At 40.7% G+C, this 27312-nt stretch overlaps 1 pseudogene; it reads left to right on the plus strand.

Moving 5' to 3' along the window:
• Positions 1-2018: 2018 nt before the first annotated feature.
• LOC119516487 lies at positions 2019-3311 on the plus strand (annotated as a pseudogene).
• Positions 3312-27312: the final 24001 nt, after the last annotated feature.

Consider the following 27312-nt stretch of genomic DNA (forward strand, 5'->3'; position numbering starts at 1 on the left):
TTCTCCCCAAATGAAGGTGGAATAAATCTCTTCCTAGACAATCAAAATCTGAGAGGATAGGCAGAAAATCTTTATTGAAAGAGTAGTAATGCAGAAAGGAATCAAAATGTTAGTGAGAAATATTTTGAGCTTAATTACAATAAAAATATGAAATATCAAAGCTACTGGAGTGCAGCTAGAGTAGTGCTTAGACAAATATATAATTTTAAATAATACATATATTGTTAAAAATAAGAATAAAAATCAATTATTTATCTATCTATCTCAAGAAGCTAGAGTAATACAAAGCAGAGAAATTCTTTAAAATTTTTTAAAAACTGATAAACTTCTAGCCAGACAGAAAAAAGGAAAAAAGGTATACACAAAACCTAATATGTGAAATAAAAAGGAACATTGCTACATATTCTATGGTGCTTAGAAAGTAATAAGAGGATAGTAGGAATAGCTTTGTAAATAAAACATGACTGTAGGTGGAAGAGACAGCATCTTTAAAAACTACTACTTATGAAATCTGAAATTAGAAAAAATAGCAACTTTTAATATAGACTTATATCTATTAAAGAAATTGAATCTATAATTTAAAACTTTCCCACAAAGTCTCGACTTCATTGGTAAATTCTTCCAAATATTTAAGCAGGAAATAAAGCCAATATTATAACAAACTCTTCCAGAAAATAGAGAGGATACTTCCTAACTTGACTTATGAAGCCATCATAACCTCGTTATAAGGGGAAAAGAAATTACAGACCAAGCTCTCTTGTGAATAGACATAAAATTCCTGACCATAATGTTAGCAAAATGAACCCAACACTATGTAAAAATAATAATATATCATACATAGTTGGATTTATTTTAAGCATGCAAGTTGGCCTAACATTTAAAATCAGAGCATCACACTATATTAACAGAATAAAAGATAAGAAAACAAATGATATCAAGTTGAAGAAATATTATGTAATAAAATTCACTACCCATTCACGATCCAAACAAGCCTCCCAGAAAAACCTCAGTTAACCAGAAATAGAAGGACACTCCCTAAATCTAATAAAAAGTATCTACAAAAATGCCTTCACCTACTTAAAGGTGATATTTCTGACAAGTACCACCCATGAAATGAGGAATGATACAAAGATTTCTACTATCTTCATTTTTTTTCAACAATATATTAGAATTATCCAGAACAAAAAGATAAAAGAAAGGAAGACAGAGTTGGAAAGAAACAAATAAAGCTGTCATTATTTGCAAACAAAATGATTTTATATGCAGAAAATCCAAAAGAATATAAAGAAATACTATTAGAATTCATAACTGAATTTATCAAGATTACTGGATACAAGTCAATATCCAAATTTCAGTTGATTTCTATATACTAGCAAAACAATTAGAAAGTGAAATTTTTAGATGATAACATTTACAATGGCACAAAAGATCAATATCTAGAAATAAATCAAACAAAAATGTGCAAGATGTTTACAAAAGAAGACTACACAATATTACCAAAAGCTGTTAAAGAAGTAATAAATAAATGTAGGAATACCTTTATTCCTACACCACATTCACGAATTAGAGGATTAATTGCAGTTCAAAATATCAATTCAACCCAAATTAAACTATAGATTAAATGCAATGCCAATGAAAATCCCAGCAGGCGTTTTGTTATTTATTTATTTATTTATTTATTTTTGGAGGAAATTAACAAGCTGATATTAAAATACAAATAGAAAGGCATGGGACCACAGAATAGCAAAGACAATCTTGAAGCAAAACAAAGTGGTGTTGCGGGATAAAGAAATGAAAATGCAATAGAAAGTAGAGAAAAAGAATATATATATTATATATATATACACACATATATATATCAATCACCCAATTATGACAAAAGTGACAACAGTGCAGTGAGGAAAGGACAGTGTTTCCAATACTTACTACTAGGTCAGCTGAATATCTCTATGAAAAGAACATGAAATTTGGTTCCTACAATATATAGAACTATACAGTGCTTAAAAATCATTTCCAAAATGTACCATAGAACTAAATTTGAAAGGTAAAACTATTAAGTTTCTAGAAGATTATATAGGTGAATATCTCAATGTTCATTAAGGTTTCTTAAACAGGACACAAAAATATGGATAAATTGGACTTGATTAAAACTAAGAAGTCTGTTCATCAAAAGATAATATTGGGACCCCTGGGTCCCAGCCCTGGCTCCCCACCAGCCAGCCGCTTGGTCTCCGTGCCCTCTGTGACTGCACCCCAAAATCTCTAACACCCACCCAGCCCCACTGGCCGCCACTGGGTCCCTGCACAGTAAAGGAAGATCTGCAAGCATGAAGCACCACGGACTGTCTATGCTATGAACTGAAGCGTGTGTCCCGATGAGAGTTTCGCCTGGCACGGGCAGCTTCGTGGACTACAACAAGGTTCAGCTTGTTGGTTTGGATGAGGAGAGTTCAGAGTTTATTTGCCAAGACATCTTTGACCATCCGTACCCAACCACAAAGTTCAGGTGGATCCCTGACCTACTGGCGACCAGTGGCGATTATCTCCATGTGGAGAGGGAGTAAAACAGAGACCAGGCTGGAAGGTTTGCTAAACAATGACAAGAACACTGGCTCTGTGCTCCTCTGACCTTCCTTTCTGTGCTCCTCTGACCTCCTTTGAGGGGAATGAGGCGGATCCTTATCTTTTACATACCTCCAGCATGGGTACGACCTGCACCATTGGAACTGGAGACAGGGGAGGTGCTGAGGTAAGTCAGTCTCGCGTCTGGTCATGGGAAGCCCCAGCTGATAGCCCATGACAAAGAGGTCTATGATACTGCATTTAGCCAGGCTGGGAGTGGCAGGGACATGTTTGCTTCTGTGGGCGCCGAATGCCTCGGGGTGGATGTTTGACTCCCGCCATCTGGAACACAGCACAATTATTTACAAGAACCCACAGCACCACCCACTGCTTTGTCTCTGCTGGAACTAGCAGGACCCTAACTACCTGGCCACCATGGTCATGGATGGAATGGAGGTGGTGATTCTGGAAGTCTGAGCTCCCTGCACACCTGTCACCAGGTTAAAAAACCGCCAAGCATGTGTCACTGACATTGCTTGGGCCCCACATGCATCCTGCCACATCTGTTCTGCAGCGGATGACCAGGAGGCTGTCACCAGGGACATCCAGCAAATGCCCCCTGCCATCCAGGGCCCTATCCTGGCCTACACAGCCAAAGGAGAGATCAGCAGTGTGCAGACTGGGCATCAACCCAGCCTGACTGGATTGCCGTCTGCTACAACAACTGCCTGGAGATACTCAGAGCGTAGTGCTGGTGGTGCCAAGCCCACAAGGCAGAGGCTTGTGTGTTTCCCACCTCTGCCTCACCCCCATAGTAAGGAGAAACATATTTCCCATGGCCAGTATGTCTTGTTGCTTTGCACCCACTGTTGAGGAGCTGCTCTAGGAGTTCCTGGCCAGTCATCCATTGCTCTCTGTGCCAGACTCAGTGCTGTGTGGCTCCTCCTCAGCCCAGGGCTGAGTTTTAAGATTTCTTCTCCTTCCCCCTTCTCCTTTGATTCCTCAATTAAAAATTTCTATATTTAAAAAAGATAATATTAAGTGAACGAAAAGGCACAAAGTGAAAGAGCGTTTTGCAATACAAATATCTGAAAATACAATATTTGAAGAACCGCTGCAAATCAATAACAAAAGTGACAAAAACTTATTTTAAGTGAGAAAATAATTTTAACAGGCACTTCACAAAAGAGGATATTCAATTGACCAGTACACGTATGTGAAGCTATTTAATGTCACTAATCATCAAGCATGTGCAAATCAAAACCACACATACCACTCCATTTTTGTATTTAAAATTTAAAAACTGCCAATGTAACTGTTAGAAATGATGTGAAGCAACTGGAACTCTCACCTACTGCTGTTGGAATGTCATTAGTAAAACCACTTTGGAAAGCCATTTGGCAGTTTCTTATAATACTGTAACATCCCCTGTAACCCAGAAATCCACTTCTAAATACATATCCAGCTGAAATGCATTTATATGTGCCCTAAAAGACTTTCCTTATCTACGTTATTCTTAATAGCCCAAAAACTGAGGAAAAAAAATCCATCAGTAATGGTATACTCAACATTAAAAATTATACAGCAATGACAAAGGACAAATTACTGATTCACAAAACAGCCTGGATGAATCTCACAGACACAATGTTAAGTGAAAGAAGACTGACCCAAAAGAGGGCATATTGTAAGTTTTGTAAGTATAAAGTCCAAAACTAGACAAAACTAATCTGTGATAAGATCAAAGTCACGATTACTTCATGGGTAGAAAGTGCAACATGAAAATGGTCTTCTGGGAGTTGCACATATTCTTGATTTGAGTGTGTTTCATGAGTGTGTTAATACTGTCAAAAATGAATTGAAAAAAATGAATTGAGCTAAAAAAATCAAGATTTGTGTACTTTATGTATGTTAAACTTCAACAGGAAGTTTACCCAAAGTCCTTTGGCTTTGGAGTTTGTAGCACTGAAAACAATTTCTCATTTTAGAAGGGAAAACTTTTCTAAGAAAGAAGTCTAAGAAATCTCTCTCCAGAAGAGGTCTAAAACCAATGCAAAGGGGAAGAGAATAAATACAAACTAACCGGAGGTCAGATATTCTCTTGGGCCATTTGTAATTACCATTCATTCCCAGAATTTTCAACAACATCCATGCATTTACAGAGTCTTTTAATCTCGGACATCATCTAGGCATGTCCTAAGAGTTTCCTACATAGTCACTGGAGCAGCCCTTTTGCTTGCAACTCTGGGTTCTGTTTCCGTAGTGCAGGGTGCTGATTGAGGTGGGTGTTCTCACCAAACCAAATAAACAACTTGTGGTTTTTTGGTGGTTAACCTAAAAATCATCTTACATTCCCACATTTTCATGTGTTGTTGCTTCTTCACCAACAGATCATAAATATCATACTTTCTCATACCCAATTTTCTTCCCACCCTCCCTCCCTCTCCTTCCTTTCTTCTCTTTCTTAAAAAAAGAAATTCTCCTATGATTGAATTTCCAACTGGTGGGTTAAGATATCTCCACGGTTTTCAGTGTAAACGTCCCTCAGCTGTCTCCTTCTCCAGTCCTATCATAAGCCAATAATATCTCCCAGTACAGAATCTACTTTATTAAAACAAAAAAAGCCTTGGTTAATACTTCTTATCACTCCTGAAAAAAATTTGTAACAGAACTATTCTTGGCCTACTCTGCTGTGGTGGGCGCAGTCTATTATCTTTGCAGTTTGATATTTTGAAGTTCTTTTTAATGGCCAGCTTTTTTTCTCCCGTGTATTGAATATTTGAGATCAGCGGAGCCTTCCTAACAAGTGCCATAGCTTGCTTCTTATGGATTTTTTCTCACTCCCAAGAGAATGTTGTCATAGAAGTTAGAAGTTTCATACCTAGTGAAGACTTTTCTGATTAGTGAACCCCAAAAAACACAAGCAAATATCATTTTACCAAATTTTCTGTTACAAAAATTGTGTTTCCTAGGTCTGACAGTTGGAATACAACTATAAACAATTGTGGTATCTTCCAGTTACCTCTTTAAGTAAGAACTCAGCTATTCTTGGCATTCTCAGAAACCAGAGCTCCAATTCCTTTTTAATATATTGCAAAGGCATTGTACTGAAGTAGAACATAGCAAAGGTAGTAGGCAAATCCAGGCAAAATTATAAACATAAGTTACCACAGGTGTTAAATGCTTCAAAACAGAACAAGCTTTCACTTCTGTGATCCCAGAAGACTTAGCGGCCACCTTGTGTTGGATAAATATGGTTGACTTGATTGGAACTGGACAAAGAAACCTGGATGGCCTCTGCAAATGTGTAATCACCCAAGGTTTCTTCAGCTGGAGCTGCCCCTTATTGCTGATCATGGTGTCTTCATTCTGTGGCAGAGGAGAACTTCAGCCAGATTACTTTTCTAATCATCACATTCTCTTACCCCAAGCCTCCAACGCCTGTATTCCCAAGTACCAATCGCATAACCACTCCATACATAGCATTTACCCAAGTAAACACAGTCCCTTTATTCACTCTTTCTCCTTTTTTTTTTTTTTTTTTTTTTTGAGAGAGAGAGAGATTGAGTGACTACATTAAGACCTGTTTATGCTCCCTCAGTCACTGTTCTCATTGTTATGAGTTGAATCATATCCGTTAAAAGATATGTTGAAATCCTAACCCCCAGTTCCTTGGAATGTGACCTTACTTGGAATAGGGTTGTTTGTTGCAGATGGAATTAGTTAAAATGAGGTAAAAATTGAGTAGGGTAGAACATCATCCCATGTAACTGGTGCCCTTCTAAGGAGAGAGGAAGGAGCACAGACATGAGGGGAAGGTGCCATGGGATGATGGAGGTAGAGACTGAAATGACTCATCTAGGAGCCAAGGGATCCCAAGGGTTACCAGCAAACACCGGAAGCTAGAAGCAAAGAAAGGATTTACCCTTTCAGAGGGAGTGTGGCCTTGCTGATATCTTGACTTTGGACTTCCAGCCTCCAGAACTATGAGGCAATAAATTTGCTGTTGTATTAAGCTACTGAGTTTGTGCTACTTTGCTATGGCAATGCAAAGAAACTATAAGACCCTCATGAAACTTATTTCTGTGTAGTATCCTGGCTCCAAAGATGCCAGGGACAGGAAGGAAATGTTCCCTCAAATCTATACTATACTACTACACTGACCCATGCTTTATTTTTTCTTTTATTTCAGTCAATATTTAATGAGAAACTTTGGACCCCATGTCCCAGTACTTGTGCTAAACTTGGAGCTATAAAGATGAGTATTTTTCTCAAGCAGTTCAGAGAGGCAGAAAAATCAGAAAAGGATACAAAAAAATTACAGCATGGCAGAGAAATAGTAGACATATGACTCCCTTCTTCATAAATATAAACCAAATTCATGCCACTACCAAATAATAAATGGGACTTACAGACAAGGGCTAAGGGAGCTATTTTCAATACACTGTTACCTTCTAATTTGAAGATTTCATTATCTTAAACTGTTTATAAAGACAAATCTGTTTGAATCAATCGATATAAAATAAAAATAGACCAGATTCTAACAATAGTTGTCTGATTTTCTGTTACATTATACTAAAATCATAAATTTTCACTTCCGTTCACCCTTGTTCCAAAAAAGATTGAAGGTATCCAATTTATATTTATCTATAGACAGATGGAAACAACTGTGGGAGGAAGATGTGAGTCAACTTAGTAAAAAGGAAAAAAAAAAAAACACAAAGTAAAAATATCCTGGTCCTGGATTAGAATGGACATTATTCACTTCATTCCAAAACATTTTCCTTAGCTGTGCTGGCTTATATTTTGGAAAGTGGTCTAAGAGAGTGAAAAGTGACTTCATGTTTACAGGTGTCCGACAGTAATAATAGCAAATGCATTTCTTGTGTAGATGCTTTGGTTCAGGTATTTCACACATGTGGCTCAAGAGCTTTCCTCCTTCCTATCTAGAGTGACCTACTTCTAGAATCTTGCATTCAAATTGTTTTCCATAGACAGCAGCTCGTGCTTAATCTGAGAACTGAAATAGAGATGCAGAATCTCAGACCTCAAGCCAGCCCTACTGAATTAAAATCAGCATTTTAACAAGACCCCTAAGTGGTGTGTGCACACATTTACAATTTAAGAAGCTCTGTATTTACTAGAAAAAGGTTCAGGTCTCCTAATTCCTGATTTTGCCTCAAGACTCACTTCTTCTCTGCTGCTGGGTCCAACCTGCCCCTCCCAGGATCTCCACTCAGTCTGCAGCTGGTTGTTTCTGGAACACCGAGATTATCTTCTGCTATAGTGTAGCTCCTGCCAAACTGCCCTTGGAGGAGAGGGATATGGATTGGCCCCAATTCTCTGAACTGTTTGCTCCCTTGATTCCTCCCAATACCATGAACAAATGTCAAACATGTATGTAACTGACCTTCCTGAAGTTTTGGGGACAGCTGGTGGGAGTGATGACACAGGAAGGGGCCGTGTGAGTCAAGAGCCAGAAACTGGTTTTCAGAGCGTGGGAAGAAAGAAATGACATTGATCACTGCACAGGAGTCTCCTCTCAACTCCCAAGTTCCTTGCCTTGCTTCTTTATCTCATTTTTCTCTAAAATAAATGTCCTTTTCAGTATTTTATAACTCACATCTTCACCCATCTTCAGGAAAATTCCCACCTCCAATAGTTGTTCTCATCTTAGAAGCTGTCCTCTCTCCCTACAAGAATTTATAATGCAAACTGTTGTTATTCAGTCTAGAATAAATATGAAGGGCTTCAGCAGAACAAGCCAGCATGGGCTTTGGCAATCCCAGGTTGTCCCTTCTGATAGCTCACCAGCTGTTCAAGTGAAGGTAGGACTTCTTTTTGGTTTTATTTTTTTCTGTATTGGCTATTAAACAAAACGATGCATCCTTTTCCCATGGTCCAACAAGAATTCTCTGAAACCAAAATAATAATTCAAGGGACCCAAATTTTCTTAAGGAAAGCAAACATTTTCCAAACGGTAATTCAGCCTGCAAAGATTTCCCTGGCCCAAATAAAAGTGTATTTCATGTTTCACCTAAAGCAGCTTCAACTTTCTTTCTGGATTTCCAGATTCTGAATCATTTCCAGGGGTGACATGTGCCAAGAACCCAGCCCATTTCTCATCCTTCGTATCTCAATGTAATAGGAGATAGGCCTTCTAAAGTAGGTCTCCTTTTTGCTCTCTAAAATAGACACACACACACAAATACCCTCTGAGCCTTATCTACCACATTTCTATTGATTTATTCACTTGTTTAGGTGTTTATATCTGCCTATTATCAGTGCAAGAACCATGAAATGGATTCTTTTAGTTTTCTCTTCCTTTGTCGGTGAGTATTAGTTCCTCCAGTCCTTAAACAACATGGCTCAAGAGTCTGAGCCTTTAGGAAGTCTCCTCATTGTTCTGAGCTCCTCTCAAGATGCATGACCCAGAAATAATGGGAATAATCCATTTAAAAGCTGACCGTGGGGGGAAAGTAAAGAATGTTCTCATCTAGGTACTTTTACAGGTGCTGCAAAGCTAGTTTTTCCTTGTGTTCCTGTGAGGTGGAGGGGTATACATTTTACAGATTTCATAGGTGTGAGTCTTAGTTTCCTAGGGCTGCTGTAACAAAGTAGCACAAACAGGGTGGCTGAAAACGACAGAAATTGATTGTCTCACAGTTCTGCAGGCTAGAAGTCCAAAATGCAAGACATCAGCAGGGCCGTGTTCTTTCTGAAACCCGTACGGGGTGCCCTTCCATGACTCTTCCTAGCTTCTGGTGGTTTGCCGGCACTCCTTGACATTCCTTGGCTTGTAACCGCTGCACTTCAGTCTCTGTCTCATTTGTAAAATGCCACTCGCCCCTGTGTGGCTCCTCAGTCTCTTCTTAATGAAGATGTTGTCAGGCCCACCCCACTCCTGCATGACTCACCTTAACTTTAATAAGTCCATCTGCAACGATCCTATTTCCACATAAATTCACATTCTGAGGTGCTGGGGGTTAGGAACTCAACTTATCTTTATGGGATGCAATTCAGCCCATAAGAGTGCAGAAACTGAGGTAAAAAAAAAAAATGGGAAGTGTCACTTGTTCAGGATCTGAACAAGTAGCAGGGTCTGAAACCTGTGTCTAGTGGAATGGGAGGAGAAAAGGAATTTAATTGGTTTTGTTGCATAGGACTGGACTCAAACACCCCTGAGCCTCCTTTTCCATTCTGCTTTTTAATTTTCTTATACTAATAATTTCAAGTTTTTTGAATACCTCTCATGTATCTGTCCCTGACCATGGTAGGTATTTTGAGAATACTATTTCTAGTCTTCACAACAGCCCTGATTTTATAAAGGAGGAAACAGAGTAATTTTAAGACCCAAAGTGGAAAGCAGTGGAGCAGGAACAAAAATACAGGTCTTTCTGATAGCAAAGCCTGTGCTCTTCTCCCTGCATCACACAGTCTCCATGTTCTGTTGCCCATGCTTATAATTAATCTGCACACCTTATTTTCACATAACAAATACGTGAAAACTGTTAAGTTCCTTTCTGTCCTTTTTAAAACTATTTTCATTTTTGCCCTTTACTTGAACCCCTCCTCCCTCCCGTCTTTCTCTCCCCCCAAAACGTCCACAAGTAGTTTCCTTAGTGGGGCAGAAGGGTCAAGAATAAGAGAGTGTCAGGACTGATTGCTTCTGGATGGCAACACTCTGTGCTTGGGGGCAGGATGGGGAATCAATCCAGAACCATTTTCCCTTACTTCCTGCTCTTCTGATGGAGTCCTTCTGTGGAATTGTGTTCATAAACTACTTTTATTTCCTGAACGTAATGCAAATCACATTTTGATCCTCTCCTCCCTTCAGACGCCAGTGTATCTCAGTTGCCTGGCCTCGACTAAGCAGCCTGTTGGGCTGGGTGCAAGACAATGGTGAGCTGGCTCAACTGGGTTGCACATAAAGACTTCCTTCCAAAGGGTATAGTAAAAAAGGGGCAAAGAGTAACTTCACGGAGGAGAAAGCAACAAAGACTACTTCAGCCAGGTGACCAAGATCAGCATTAAGAGCCATGGCCATGTTGGTGGTATGTGTGTGTGATATGCTATGGTGAGAATGGCACTTTACCTCTGTGATCTTCCTCCAAAAAAACATCATAATGAGAATCTGATCATTTTTTAAAACATCAGGTAAATTTCAAGAGAGAGACATCCTACAATATACCTGATCAGTACTCCTGACAACTATCAGGTTCCTCAAAAATAGGGAAAGTCTGAGAAACTGTCACAGCCAAGAGAAGCCTGAGGAGACGAAACAACTAAATGTAACATGGTTTCCTGGTACAGCAAGAGGACATTAGGTAAAAACTAAGGAACTCTTAAACTGGAATTTAGTTAATAGCGTGTAAATATTGGTTTACTAATTTTAACAATCGGATGATACTAATGTAAAATGATTAGAGGGTGAACAATATATAGGGGCATGTGGGAACTCTGTACTATCTGCTCAATTTTTCTCTAATTCTAAACCCATTTTAAAAAGTAAAGTCTTTTAATTAAAAAAAATTTTTAATGATTAACTTGACTACCATAAAAATAACCAGCCACCAACAAAAACAAAAGTCCTGATTTGTAGTGTTTGTTAATTTCCATGGTGTAAATATTCCCTGCTGTAGTCAATTTTGAACAGCCAACATGACATCAGTGTACATGGAGTTTGGAGGCAATGAGTGGCATTGGCTCTTGTGATTTTGTGGGCACCAGCTCCAGCATACCACTGGTTCAAGGCCAATTTGCGTGGAGTCAGAGACAAGTCTAGGTAAGAAACAAGATATGATCACCCCCAAAGGTTACTCCAGGTAAACTTGGAAAAATGAACAATGGAGCTTCCAAATTTCTCTCTCCTATTCTTTTCCTTTCTCAACTTTGCAATGTTTTAAGCAAAGGAACTGGCTGAAGGTAGAGGTCCATGGAAGGTTCAGAGACCCATGAGTAGCTTAGTGTGGCTGGAGTTCTGAGAGGGGGAGAGGTGATGAAATTGGAAGATGTGCTGGGGCCAACTTCTCTGGTGCTGCAAGTGCTTGCTTCAGCCACTCTGAGTACCCTGTCTGTCACCTACCTCAGCACTTCCTTACGCTGCTCCCTATACGTTTAGTACTCTCTTCTCCCTGGTCTGCATGGTGAAAACCTTAGACACCCTTCAAGACCTGGTTAGCATGTCTCCTCCTTGGTAAAGCCTTATCTGACTGCATCTCACACCTCAATAAAGTAGTGCTCTTGGTAGTCTCTCCTGTTACAGAATTCACTACTTTTCAATACAACTACCTGTTGTACATCCTGTCTTCTCCCTACCCAACACCTCTTAGGCAAAGGCTAGGCACTAACTCATTCCTGTATCCCCAGTATCTGCCCAACACCTGGTAGAGCTATGTATGATGAAAAAAGCATTGAACTGGTGCACAAGAGTACTTGCTGTCTGACAAATCAAAGCTTCAAGCTGAAAATAGATATCACTCTAAGAATAGGTTCTCAGGTCTCAACAAGCAAACTGGGGAGTATTCGTGAATCATCCTCAAAGGGGGTCACTCCCATCCACCTAGATGCTTCTGGCCTGGATGATAACTCTTCTAACTTTGGAGCCCTTGGCCTCCTCACTTAACCTCTTCTTCTTGGTTGTCATTGCTCATTATTCTTGACTTTGCACATTGTTCCGCTTTGCTAATGCTGCCATTTGCAAAACACCAGGGATGGATTGACTTTTATAAAGGGGGTGTATTTGGTTGCACAGTTACTGTCTTAAGGCCATAAAGTGTCCAAGGTAAGGCATAAGCAATGGGTTACGTTCACTCGAGAAAGGCCACTGATGTCCGAAAAACCTCTTTTAGCTGGGAAGGCACGTGGCTGGCGTCTGCTTGCTCCCAGGTTGCATTTCAAAATGGCATTCTCCAAAATGTGAGTGTCAGCTTCCAACAGCCGTCTTCAAAATGTGTCTCTCAGCTGCAGCTAACTATGAGCTCCTTCTGTCTGAGCTTTTATAGGGTTCCAGTGAACTAATCAAGGCCCATGCTGAATGGACAGGGCCACGCCTTCATGGAAATTATCTAATCAGAGTCATCACCTACAGTTGGGTGGGCCACATCTCCATGGAAACACTCAAAGAATTCCAATCTAATCAACACTAAAATGTCTGCCCCCACAAGATTGCATTAAAGAAAATGGCTTTTTCTGGGGGACATAATATATACAAACCAGCACACACATGTAGTTGTAGCTCAGGATGTCTGCATGTTGACATTTGGCCTCAAGTGTTTTCAAATTTGCCAGACAGACTCAAGTTATTTTTGCCCCCAAGTTGTCAGTCTCACACCTCACCAAATATTTCCTTTTCAAAGCTGATTTGAAAGCACATGACCTAATCACTAATGTAAACTTCTGTGCTTTTTTGAATAAACAATGGGAAATACCTTCCCTGTTCGTGGACTTCCTGTTGTCTGCCAATGCCTGATAGTGTTTCCTGGTCCTCAGTGAGCTTTGCTCAGCCCCTCGATTCCCGTCATCTTCTACCAGAGAGGAGGCTCGGAAGGAGCCTCATGTCCCAGGGTTGTGGAAAATGGCAGTTCCCTGGGAGGGCGGCCCTGTGCACAGGAAAGCAGCTGCGAGGAGTAATAAAGTAGGCTGCATCAAAGCATCAGCCTCACGGCAGGTGTACAAGCAATAAGAGGGGCAGCCCCAGTTCTTTTTTTTTTTTTTCTAGTTCATGTAAAATCTTTCTTATATTTGCACAATTCACCACCCTCATCATCTATTCTATGTTTTGCCAACTTATACAATCCCAGTTTTTATCCTCTTTCTCTCCTTCTGGTGACATATGTGACCTAATCTTCCTCTTTCAACCATACTCACATTCAGCTTTGTTAATGACATTTAAAATATTGTGCTATTATCACACAGTACCATGCTATCTATTTCTGGACCTTTATAATCAACCTTATTAAACATTCTATACTTCATAAGCATCGATTGCCACATCTCTGCCCTCTTTCTATCTCCTGTTAACTTATGCTCTCAAATTGAACTCTCTGAGTTTGCTCATTATAGTTAGTTCATATTAGTGAAACCATATAGTGTTTATCCTTTTATTTCCAGCTTATTTTGCTCAACATAATGTCCTCAAGTTTCATCCACAATGTTGCATGCATCATGACTTCTTCCTGCAGCCACACAATATTCCATCATATGTGTACACCACAGTTCACCCTTCTACTCGTCAGTCAATGGACCCTTGGGCTGCTTCCAACCATTGGCAATCAGGAATAATACTGCCATAAAATATCTACTTTCGTTCCTGCTTTCAGTTCTTCCAAGTATTGACCTAGTAACAGGATTGCCAGATCATACAGCAGTTCTATACTTAGCTTTCTGAGGAACTGCCACACTGCCCTCCAGAGTGGCTGCACAATTCTACTTCCCCATCAACAGTGAATAGGTATACCTCTTTCTCCATACCTTCTCTAGTACTTGTAGTTTTCTGCTTATTTTTTTAAAACAGTTTTATTCACACACCGTACAACCCATCCTAAGTGTACAATCAATGGCTTCTATTTATGCATTCACCACCACACTCTCTATGAGAACATTCCCATTTCTTCCAAAAAGAAAGAAGAAGAAAAAAAAATTCCATTCCTCTCCCTTATATCCCCCTATTATTGACATTTAGCTTTGGCGTAGTGTCTTTGTTACAATTAATGAAAGAATATTACAATTTTACTGTTAACCATAGATCTTAGTTTGCATTAATTGTATTTTCCCATATACCATCCCAGTTTAAACACCTTGTAATAGTGACATACAATTGTTTTAGTTCATGTAAAAAACTTACTTTTATTTGTACAATTAGCCACCATCATTGTACAGTCTATGTTTTGCTAAAGTATACAGTCCCAGTTTTTATCCTCTTACCTTTCCTTCTGGTGACATACATGCCCCTAGCCTTCCTCTTTCATCCATACTCACATTCGGCTTCATTCTTTATACTTACAGTATTGTGCTACCATCACACAGCATTGTGCCATCCATTTTTGAACCCTTGAATTCAACCTTATTAAACCTTCTGTATACCTTAAGCGTCATTTGCCTGATCTCTACCTTCTTTCTATCTCCTGATAAACTGTGCTCTCACATTTTACTCCAAGAGTTTGCTCATTATAGATAGTTCACATTAGTGAGACCATGTAGTATTTGTCCTTTTGTTTCTGGCTTATTTCACTCAACATAATGTCCTCATGGTTCATCCACACTGTTGCATTCATCACAACTTCATTCTGTCTTACAGCTGCATGATATTCCATTGTACGTATATACTGCAGTTTGTTTATCCACTCTTCAGTTGATGGACACTTGGGCTGTTTCCATCTATTGGCAGTCATAATAATGCTGCTGTAAACATTAGTGTACAAATGTCTATTCACATCCCTGCTTTCAGTTCTTCTGAGTATATACTTAGTAATGCAGCTCCAGTTCCTGATGGTGGTGCGATGAATGTACTTACACTTATTTGCTAGACACACATCCTACTCTCTCTTTTATCAAGGAATCACCTAAAATCCAATTATAGCTGTAGAACCTCTTTTCAGAAAAATGTATATAAACCCATCTAAGAGGCTATCTTAGGGTCTATAATTAAGAACCAGAGTCTAAAATGCTTATATTTATTCTATGGGGAAAAATTAGGTCATCCAAAGGGTAGAAGTTATAAGAGAAACATATTTTGGACCATTACATGAAAAGATTTTTCAGATATTTGCAAGTGACCAAATAAGGAATAGAATGCCTCTGAAGATGGTGATCCACATCACTGGAGAACTTCAAACAGAGGACAATCAATCTCTTCGCAGGGTGTTATGTCCAGTGGTTGCTGAACCAGGTAACTTGTCACATCTCTTCATAGCTCCAAATTCTATTTTATCACAACTCCATCGGAAAGCTCTGCCTTATGGTCTTTGGATCTGGCAAATATCTAAACACCTAGAAATGCTAGCAATGTTTGTGAGATAAATGACTGTGCTGGTTTGAATGTATTATGTCCCCCAGAAAAAGCCATATCCTTTGATGCAGTCTGTGGGGCAGACATTTTGGTGCTGATTAGATTTGCATGGAAACGCGCCTCACCCAACTGTAGGTGATAACTCTGATGAGATATTTCCATGGAGGCGTGGCCCCGCCCATTCAGGGTGGGCCTTGATCAGTGGAGCCATATAAATGAGCTGACGGGCAGAGGGAACTCAGTGCAGCTGTGAGTGATGTTTTGAAGAGGAGCTACAGCCAAGAGGGACACTTTGAAGAATGCACAGGAACTGAGAGAGGAGCTGCAGAAGAGAGACATTTTGAAGATGGCTATTGAAAGCAGACTCTTGCTCCGGAGAAGCTGAGAGAGGACAAATATCCCAAGAGTAACTAAGAATGACATTTCTGAGGAACTTCAGCCTAGAGAGGAATGTCCTGGGAGAAAGCCATTTTGAAACCAGAACTTTGGAGCAGATGCCAGCCATGTGCCTTCTCAGCTAACAGAGGTTTTCTGGACACCATTGGCCATCCTGCAGTGAAGGTACCTGATTGCTGATGTGTTACCTTGGACATTTTATGGCCTTAAGACTGTAACTGTGTAACCAAATAAACCCCCTTTTATTAAAGCCAATCCATTTCTAGTGTTTGCAGTCTGGCAGCATTAGCAAACTAAAACAATGACCATGTGCTACAAGCCTTCCAGATGAAAAAAGAGGCTGTCAACTGTAGATATGTCAGCAAAAAAAATTTGTATCATTTATATGCAAAATGATCGATCCATAGACATTGAATATTGTACTTTCTTTACTCCTTATATCTCTTGGGACTCTTCTGGAGACTTTAGATGTTTTCTTAGAAAATAATCATGTCAGACCTCAGCCCTTTGCATAGAAATTTGGAAAGAGGCTGGTGTGCCAGGCTTTAGACTCCCTGCACGATTGGTAAAAACGGTCCCACAATTTCGCTGGTGGTGAGTCTGGCTGACCACAGGAGATAAAGAAACCCACCATTCTTTGTGAATTTGAGGGCCAGACACATACTCTAAACATTTATTAGAGATGTATTTGCTTCCTGTGCTGAAGTAAGGCAGATGTTCCACTAAGTGGTACATTTAATTAACTTCACCTACAAGTTCTGGAAGACGGAGACCAGGTCACCAAGTCAATAGCAAGACACGCCTTCTCCTCATGGCTTACTTGACAGGATCCCAGTTTCTCTCTCTTCCACCCACTTAATTATACTTCATGGATGCTGCACTTCATTTGACTCTGAGACAGCTGTGGCCCCAAGGATTGCCCAGCCTCCTTTGGCTGCTGGTTCTCCCTGGAAAGCCGACACAGCTGTAACCTTGGCTGGCTCACTCCAAAAAAGCCATGAGGAGTTCCGAGTAGAAAACAACTGGTCTTTTGTAAAAGAGAAAATTGGCAAGGAGAGGAGGGGTCACTCCTCTCAGAGGCAATCTTTGCAATAGCAGGCTGGCTGGCAGGCTGGCTGAGCTTTAATCTTTACAGATAACCCCGATTAGAATAAAGGCACAAGACTTCCTGGTAGCTCTCTATGCACAGGGGCATCTCCACATAGTAAACTGTGGACAATTGCTGTGGGGAAAATGAGTCTTAGGATATAAAAATCTTGCCCCAAGTGATTATTGACTTATTCTTTAGTGGTGCAGGCAGTTTCATTTTAGCAGCTTTTATTCCAATGAGAGTTTAGCACAGTGACAAATGTAGAGCTTTTTTTTTTTCCTGTCTCAGAGCCAGAATTTTCTCAGCATTTGCATCATTGTCCTTAAGGCTGGGGAAAACCTCACTCCCGTGTGCAGGAGGTCACTAATTGAGAACTTATGTGCCTTTGTCTTACCGAACCAGAAAGGTCTCATGTCAATTTGCACATGGATTTTTCTCACAGAAATTTTCCTTTCTGCACAATAGAAGGAGCTGAGTTCCATTGCAGGTCAAGGCCAAACCCTGTCTCCCCAAAAGGCAACATGGTTTCTTCCCAAGGCTTCTGCAGGCCCCTAGCTGTGTCCCCAGCCCTGTCACTCTGGGCCAACATTTTTCTTTACAGTCCTCCAAAGAAGGGCAACCAATCCCAGGTCCGGGGAAATGCCACTCTTTTTAATCCTGTATTTATGCATGCCTGAGGGGGTGAGGAGTAGGGGTGGAGGTAAAAGAATTGAAGCTATACTGGGATGGCAGCATGGCTCATTTGAATAGAAGAACATTCATGGCTTACCCAAGTGGCCCTCAGAGAACCTATTTTCAATTCCCTGGTTTACAGGTGAGGAAATTGAGACCAAGTGAAGTCAAGCCCTGGTTTCCCTTGATAGCCTCCTAGCACCTGTACAGCACCTTCCACACAACAGGCATTGAGTAAATGGCTGTGAAATCCACTTAAAAACTAACCATCAAATTGATAGTGTGGCTATAACTAGAGCACCAGTTTTCTGGCTACCAGTGAAGGATTCTGTGGCAACCCGTGGCCTGAGCAAAACAGGCCTGCAGATCTTTGGTGCACAGCAGTCTGCATGACCTAGGCAGCTAAATGTTTAACCTATTGTCTTTCCAAGCCAGAAAAGAGAAAAAGGGTAAATTGACCTTAAAATGTAACTTTTTGCAAGCAGGCAGGAAGTGAGAGGCTCTTAGTCTCACAAAAAGAGCAAAATGTAATTGTTCAAGTGTTATTCTAGTCCTTCCTGCACCACCCCCCAGGTCAAAGTAACTTGTTCTTGCATCTATGCTCCCCCCACCCTTAAGAGGGCCTTTGTCTTAAAACCTTATAAAAGGGTTTCTGTCCTCTTTGCATCGCTCAGTCATCTTCCCTGTGAACGCGATGCCTGCCCAGCCTGAGAGAGCCGTCATGATCTCTCCACAACTTCTCACCCTGTAAGTAAGCTCTGAATAAAAGTTCATATATCAGAAAATGCTTGTTGTCTTCTTTGGCCTCTGGACTGGCATGGCCCTCTTGGGCTCTGACAGATTCCCTCTCCTATTCCAGGTGCAGAAGACAAATTTGGTTTGCTTCCCAAATAGTTTCAAGTTCAGCCTTGCTCATCTAGTTAGAAATTAATGTCAAAGTCTACATGACCAGGACTGGTTCATATTTTGATCAACGCTGAAACTGGTAAGAGCCTGCACAGAGATGGAGCAAGAGTGAGCACAGCTGAAGGTGGGTGAGTGGAGCTGAGCTCCACATACAGAACTCCATGGAGAAACATCCAGACCTATGCAGACCCAAGGAAGAAAGCTGCCTGTATTTTTTCTCAGCAGAATGAAACATTTGTTGCCTACTAACCACTAGAGACATTTTAATGTCACTAGCACCTAGAAAGTAGACTACTTATCATTATTATCTCTACTTAGCAGTTTGTGCTACAAAACATACTATCACAATTTTTTTCTCTGTCTGTTCTCTTCATGACACCCTAGAGCAAAAGAGAATTCTAAGCCCATAAGGAGGGAAAGCCAGAGGGGAGACAAAGTCATTTATTACTGGACCAAAATTTAACGTTTCTCAGGCACATTATTAAATGTCATTCACTGATGACAATTTAGCAGATCCCATTAGCTGATTACACCCAACCTTCCTATTGGTTTACTTTTTAATATATATAAATTTCACTCCAAGAAATGTAGAAGAAATTCTTTGTGAAGGCATTTCCCAAGAGGAGTACTAACGAAGGCCTACATCTGATGAAGTAAACAGGCCATGCCAGTTGCATCCACTAACTCAGCGCAGTCTGCAAAAGGCATTTAGATGCCTTTTGTGGACAGTAACTGCTAGGTTACCATTAAAATAAAATGTCAGAATTCAGAAGAGCCTACAATGGAGTGGGCTGAGACTCTAGATGTACTGAGTTCCATAGCTGGCACCTCTTCCCAAGTGAGTGGCCCCAGGCAATCCCTCTGCATAAAGTGGCTGTACTTCTGGCCATAAGTGTCATGTTAAACCAACCTACAACTATGTGCCCAATGGGTTGGACCAGGGTGCCATGCCCAAGCCAAAGTCAACATGGAAACATACTTAATGGAAGCCGATGGCCTGCGAGAGAGAGCATGATGATAAACTGTCTTCAATAGGGACCTCCTGGAGGAAGTAAGTCAATCTAATTATATCCTTGTTCAGGGCTACAAGATGTTCATAAAGTTACTGTAGCTGCTGCGCTACCCTGTAATGGATGATCCTTTATCCTTCAACCTGCAAGGCCTATGGTTACAGGATTAGAGATCCACAGCCTCACTGTCTCCTGGGGATTGACATGGTTCTAGGTGCTTCTTTACTTCCTCAAGTATCCTTTTTAAGCAACTACCTAAAGCAAATAGCAAAATAAGCTTCATTCTCAAGTGTCAAGTCTGACGATTGCAGTGACTATCCTGAGTTCGGAGGCTGTATCTGGGTCTTCAGTGAAAAATCTGTGAGAGTTTATTAAAAATCTACTTTGCAATCTTAGAAAGGTTTTATTGAGAATTTGGTCTTTTCCAGAAACTGTGGTAAATGCTAGAGATTCAGGAATAAACAATTTAGGCTATCTCTTCTTAGAGCACAAATTTCAGCAGGGAATACAGACAAAAACAATTTATGACACATTTTCTTCCCTTACTACAATAGAACCTCTGTTTGCAGGTAGTAAATTGCCCCCTCTAAAAACACATTTCTCAGCCCATCTTGCAGACCATGTGACACAGTTCTGGCCTTAAGGGGAAAATGATATGATCTAATACAGGGTTTCTTAGTTTTGGCGTTATTGACATTTCAGACCAAATAATTCATTTATTGTGGAAGGCCTGTCCTGTACAGTGTAGCATCCCTGGCCTCTACCCACTAGATCCCAGTAGCATCACCCTTAGTCTTGACAACCAAAGTGTCTTCAGACATTGCCACGTGGCCTCTGAGAGGGGAGACTCATCCCCAGTTGGGAACCACTGCTCTAATATATTCTGAAAGGAGAGGACATTGGATCGAGTAGAAAATGAGATCCCAGTCAGTAGGTTCTATTTGTAGTTCAAATAAGAGGTGATGGGGACCGTGCTAAGGGATGGCCACGGCGAAGGAGAGAAGTAGAATGACTTGAGGTGTGTTTTGGAGAAAACCCTGACAGAACTTAAAGATGTATTAAATGTGGTGGTGGGAAGAGGTGGCAGAGGAACAAAAGGAGGTACAAAGTCATGGCAGAGGCAATGCTCTGTGTTCAACAGACCATACTCACTTTCCTCCCAGCACAGGAACGACTCAAGTTTCCAGCCTCCTTACAGTTAAAATTGTGGTCACACGACCAAGTTCTGGCCAAGCAGCTGTGGGCAGAGATAATGTCCCTCATTTCTAGGCCTGGCTGTAGAACCCAGTGCATGATTACCCTCCAAGCATTCTCCTCTGCCCTTGCAGGAAGAAGTAAAATACTTCAAACCTCTAGCACCACGCAATGGAAGGAGCCCAGATGCCTGAGAAATGACTTGGGGGAAGAGTTTCCCACGAGAGCTGCCCAGCTTGAAACAGACAATGATGTGATTGAGAAATAACCTTTCATGGTATTACTGTGGTTACTTTATTTGCTGCAGCTGCTAGCAAAGATTAACCCGACTAATACAAAACCTAGTTTTAAAGTTTGCATGTGAGGAGTTGAAGGGTGGTGCTACTTACTGAGGTGGGGAACACTAAGGATAACTGTGGGAAAGCAGGAGAATCAAGATATTAGTTTCAATATACTAAATTAGATATACTTATTAGATATTCAAATGGATATCAAGAAGCCAAGTAGGCATTTGGCTGTAGATAAGTCTGAGATGGGGAAATACTTTGGGGAATCATCAGCATAAAAAAAGGTATTTAAACACAAGGAACCAGATGGCTCATGTTGGGAAAGATCAAATACAGGAAAAGAAAAAAATCCACAGCTAAGCCCTGAAGGGTCGTGGCACACAAAGGTTAGCTCAGGGAGGAAGAGCCAGCAAAGGAAACTGAGGCAGCATGGGAAGGAAGAGGAGACACAAGTGCACGTAGCGTCTTGGTGGCCAAGAGAGGAGAATATATTGAGAAAGGAGACTGCCAAACTAATGGCAGAGAAATGGCCTTTAGATTTGGCAACGTCGAGGTCATTGGGACATTGAGATTTCTGTAGAGTGGCAGAGATAAAAAGTCAGTGGGGAGTAGATTAAAGATGAAACTGTTCGCAATAAGCCAGGCTATATGTGCAGTCACCTCTTTTTGGAAGTTTTGCTCTACATGGAAATGGTGGAGTCCACAGAGGGATATTGGATCAAGGGATTTTGGTTGTTTGGGATGTAAGGAAAGAGATAAGGAGAGCATGGTTGCACGCTGATTGATCCAGTAGAGTAGTAAATTAATGGCATTTTCCATGCATAGGAGAGAGGGAGAAAGGGGTACTTTTATCAAGTACCTGCTACCCTGATGAAAGCTAGTAAGAATGTTCCCTTTTTAAAATTATAATCCCAAAGAGCCTAATTAACCCAGTGAGAAAAAAATAGACTAATAGGAAATCAAACACTGCAGATGAACATTGCAAGGCCCAGTATTAAACTGGTCTCCATGTGCAGAGGTAGCTCAGACGGGAGTTCTGGTGCAACCGCATCAGAGACAAGAGTGAGTCCCAGTTAGGGCAGCTAAACAAAATACAGGACATCAGTTAAAGTTGAATTTCAGACCAACAACAATTAATTTTTAATATAAACATGTCCCATATAGAATTCTACTTTAACTGGGAAGCTGTATTTTTATTTCCTAAATATGTCCAACTCAGTCCAGGTGGGGAATAAGGACATATAAATTGGGCAAAATTGAGTCAAGTTTTTAAGTCTGTTCTATAGAAAGACCTGAGTTGATAATCTAGGGTAAAGAAAACATGATCTGTTCTCCAAAGAAAGGGGACTGATGAGTGTCAGGCAGGAACCAGGACCCAAGCAAAAATGCTAAGACTGACACCTGTCAGCTTAGCTGATGGTGAGGAAAGCATGGACTTTGGAGTCAGATACTTATAGGGTTGAATTTTAATTTTGAAACATTCTAACTATGTGACCTTGAGAAAGTGGCTTAACTTCTCTATGTCTTCACGCGAAATGTGAGTGTGATGCTACCTATCTCATAGGATTAAATTAGAAATTGCATGTAAATTAACTCACTTCCGGCTTTACCCAGAGTAGGTGCTCATTGAATGCCGTTTCCCTTCAAGCAGGACCACAGTTCTAAAGGACGATTGGGGAAAGGGGAGGCTGCTAGCTTAACTCTGGTGTGGATGTTTACGGGAAAGCTGTGTCCTGCAGGTTGGGCCAGCACAGACCCACAATCTGGGACTAGCTTGGGCCCCCTGAGCTTGCCTCTGTCTTGGGAACAGAAAATTCAGTTCCATTCTCCCTCAGATGCAAGTCCAGAGGATGCACATTTGCTGCCTGTCCTGCTCAGGACTATTTCAGGGATGTGACAGAGCATGCAAAAGGGGCCCAGGAAGAGAAGACAGCTGATATGATATCATGCCATTCAGTGATAAAAAGAAGATGGATGTAGTAGGAACAAGTTCACTGAAATGTTGCTATATTATGTAACTTTCTTGGGGTAAAGTAGGAACATGTTGGAAGTTAAGCAGTTATCTTAGGTTAGTTGTCTTTTTCTTACTCCCTTGCTATGGTCTCTTTGAAATGTTCTTTTATTGTATGTTTGTTTTCTTTTTAACTTTTTTTTTCATACAGTTGATTTGAAAAAAGAAGGGAAAGTTAAAAAAAAAAAAAAAGAAAAAAAGACAAACAAGGAAAAAAAAAAAAAAAGATGTAGTGCCCCCTTGAGGAGCCTGTGGAGAATGCAGGGGTATTCGCCTACCCCACCTCCATGGTTGCTAACATGACCACAGACATAGGGGACTGGTGGTTTGATGGGTTGAGCCCTCTACCATAAGTTTTACCCTTGGGAAGACGGTTGCTGCAAAGGAGAGGCTAGGCCTCCCTGTATTTGTGCCTAAGAGTCTCCTCCTGAATGCCTCTTTGTTGCTCAGATGTGGCCCTCTCTCTCTGGCTAAGCCAACTTGAAAGGTGAAATCACTGCCCTCCCCCCTACGTGGGATCAGACACCCAGGGAAGTGAATCTCCCTGGCAACGTGGAATATGACTCCCGGGGAGGAATGTAGACCCGGCATCATGGGATGGAGAACATCTTCTTGACCAAAAGGGGGATGTGAAAGGAAATGAAATAAGCTTCAGTGGCAGAGAGATTCCAAAACGAGCCGAGAGATCACTCTGGTGGGCACTCTTACGCACACTTTAGACAACCCTTTTTAGGTTCTAAAGAATTGGGGTAGCTGGTGGTGGATACCTGAAACTATTAAACTACAACCCAGAACCCATGAATCTCGAAGACAGTTGTATAAAAATGTAGCTTATGAGGGGTGACAGTGGGATTGGGAATGCCATAAGGACCAAACTCCACTTTGTCTAGTTTATGGATGGATGTGTAGAAAAGTAGGGGAAGCAAACAAACAGACAAAGGTACCTAGTGTTCTTTTTTACTTCAATTGCTCTTTTTCACTCTAATTATTATTCTTGTTATTTTTGTGTGTGTGCTAATGAAGGTGTCAGGGATTGATTTAGGTGATGAATGTACAACTATGTAACGGTACTGTAAACAATCGAAAGTACAATTTGTTTTGTATGACTGCGTGGTATGTGAATATATCTCAATAAAATGATGATTTAAAAAAAAAAAAAAAAAAAAAAAAGAAAGAAATGAGCTGTGAAGCTACGAAACGATGTGGAGGAATCTGAAATGCATATTGCTATGGGAAAGAAGCCAGTGTGAAAAGGCAACATATTTCCAACTACATGACATTCTGGAAAAGGCAAAACTATAGACACAGTTAAAAAATTAGTGGTTGCCAGGGGTTCCAGGGAAAGAGAGACAGATGAATAAGTGGAGCACAGGGCATTTTTATGACAAAGAAACTATTCTGTATGATTTTCTATAATGGTGGATGCAAGACATTATATATTTTTTCAAAACCCACAGAATTGAACAAAATAAAGAGTGAACCCTCATGTAAACTGTTGACTTTAGTTAATAATAATGCATCACATTGATTCATCAATTGTTAACAAATGTACCACATTAATGCAAGATGTTAATAATAGAGGAAATGGGGGTGGAAGGTTGGTATATGGGAACTCTGTACTGTCTGCACAATATTTCTGTAAATCTAAAACTACTCTAAAAAATGAAATCTATTAAAAGCTGTAAAAGGGGGGGGGGGGTTGGGGATACAGCTGTTAACAGCACAAGAAGACAAAATGGGTAGAGGGGAGGATGAGACCAGACAGAGAAGAGGTGGAGACCCCTGCTTTCATCCTTCAGCAACTAGCAAAAGCCAGCTGTGGTCCATAACTAAGACTGGCTGGGGAGAGAGCATCTAGTTTGGGGTGGGAGGGGAAGCAGGGAAGGAGGGTGTTGTCTTTGGTTTTTAATGGTTGTTTTATTATGGCCTGTGTATTTCTAGAGCCCCCTGATGTTTAAAATATAAATTGGTTCTGGCATGAAACAATAGGAGCTCCAATAGAAGCATAGGAGGGTGTGCCAGTTTGGATGTATTATGTCCCCCCAAATGCCATGTTCTTTAATGCAATCTTGTGGGGACAAGCATATTAGTGTTGATTAGGTTGGAATCTTTGGATTAGGTTGTTTCCATGGAGATGTGACCCATCCAACTGTGGGTGATAACTTTGATTAGATTATTTCCATGGAGATATGGCCCTGCCCATTCAGCGTGGGTCTTAATTAAATCACTGGAGACCTATAAGTGCTCAGACAGAAGGAGCTCAGTGCTGCAGCAGAGAGACATTTTGGAGATGGCCATTATAGCAGAGTTTTGCTAGCCCAGAGTTTGCTCCAGAGAAGCTAAGACAGATGAACTCCAGAGTTTGCCCCAGGATATGCTAAGACAGGACCCCCAGGCACTTAGAAACATCCTGGGAGAAAGAACCAAGAATGCACAGGAGCTGAGAGAGGAGCTGGAACACAACCTGGGATCAGCAGACACCAGCCACGTGCCTTCCCAGCTAACAGAGGTTTTCCTGATGCCATCAGCCATCTTTCAGTGAAGGTACCCTATTGATAATGCCTTAGCTTGGACACTTTCATGGCCTTAAGACTATAACTTTGTAACCAAATACACCCCCTTTATAAAAGCCAGTCCATTTCTGCTATTTTATATAAAGGCAACATTAGCAAACTGGAACAGAAGGTAACTTCTTGGAGGGTTGTATGGAGAGTGGGAATCCCACAGACCCTGATGGGAAGCACAGCAGAAGAATCACAGAGAAACCAACATATCTACTTGGGACAGTCCCATCATCACTTGGTCTGGTCCACTGTTTGCCACATATCAGACTTTGTGTCCCGGTTTGGGGATTGGGAAATAACGGTCACCTGAACTAAACATCTTTTCAACCCAAGAATGTTCAAAAAGACAGCATATCACAAGTAAAATGATGACATAAAATTTACATCCTGGTTTTCTTTAACCAGATATTGGGGCAGAGTAAGAAAGAAGATGGTATTCACTGAGGACTTACTGTGTGTCAAGCACTGTGCTAAGCATTCTATAGGTATTTTTCTCAATTAAAACTTATAGTGAATCTATAAAATAGACACTATTAGTATCCCCATTTTGCAGATGAAGAAATTGAGGCTCAGAGGAACAAAATAATTCACCTAAGTTCACATTGCTTTGTAAGGTGTGGAGCAGGACTCAAATGTACAAATGTGTCTGCTATGTTGCTAGGAACTTGACATACTTTATCTCCAGTTGTCCTCACATTAAGAATAAGGAAAATGAGGACTTGGCCAAGATCACAAAGAGCTAGGATGCAAATGTGGATTTGCCAGTTGTTTCCACTGAATGGGTTGCTTTTCAGGGTTGCTTGGCCACTGGAACCTCAGGATGTACAGATTATTCTACATAATGGATAAAAAATCACACTGGATTGTTTGAGCAAACTCAGCCACTGACATAGCAAGGCTTGCTCTGCCCTGATGTTGGGAAGCAGCTTTTACTTCGGTTCCCAGTAACCCTGTGGTCCCAGCTGGTTTCTGTGACAGATGAATGGCCTCAAGGCTGGGAAAGCAAACTTGACCGGCAACTTATCACGTTTCACAAGACGTGAAAGCACCTGGAAAGAAACTGGCCCAAACAGCATGCACCAGTGGTTACAGGGCTAATTTCATGCATGAAAGTTTCCAGCTGCAGCCAAACATAAGAAATGCTTCCAAGAAGTCAAGTGCCAATGCAGCCTGGCCTCCTAACAGAAACAGGGCTCACAGCTAAGAGATCCAACTAGGCAGAAAGATTCTAGAAGACCTCAATGGGACCCAAGGAATCCACTCCAAAGATTAAGGACAGTTCAGGTTAGCTAACATGTATCTATGAAAAGTAACATAGTCATATATCAGATTACCTAACATGTTTCTATGAAAAGTAACATAGTCATATACCATGAAATTGGATTTCCATGGAACACATTTTGAGCAAATCCAGAGGAAACACCTTCAAGTTTTATAAGATTCACTAAGTATTACATACAAAAACATATGTCAGGTTATATGCAGTAGGGGGCTTAAAAAAATTAAAAGGAGGAGGGTAAAATAATTTAATAAATGTGTAAAATCTAAATGACTAGTTAGGCATACCAATAATAGACAAACTGGGAATACTGTTACTATAGCTTTCCAGTAAAG

This window comes from Choloepus didactylus, chromosome 20 (assembly GCF_015220235.1).
Source record: "Choloepus didactylus isolate mChoDid1 chromosome 20, mChoDid1.pri, whole genome shotgun sequence".
NCBI classification, from domain to species: domain Eukaryota; kingdom Metazoa; phylum Chordata; class Mammalia; order Pilosa; family Megalonychidae; genus Choloepus; species Choloepus didactylus.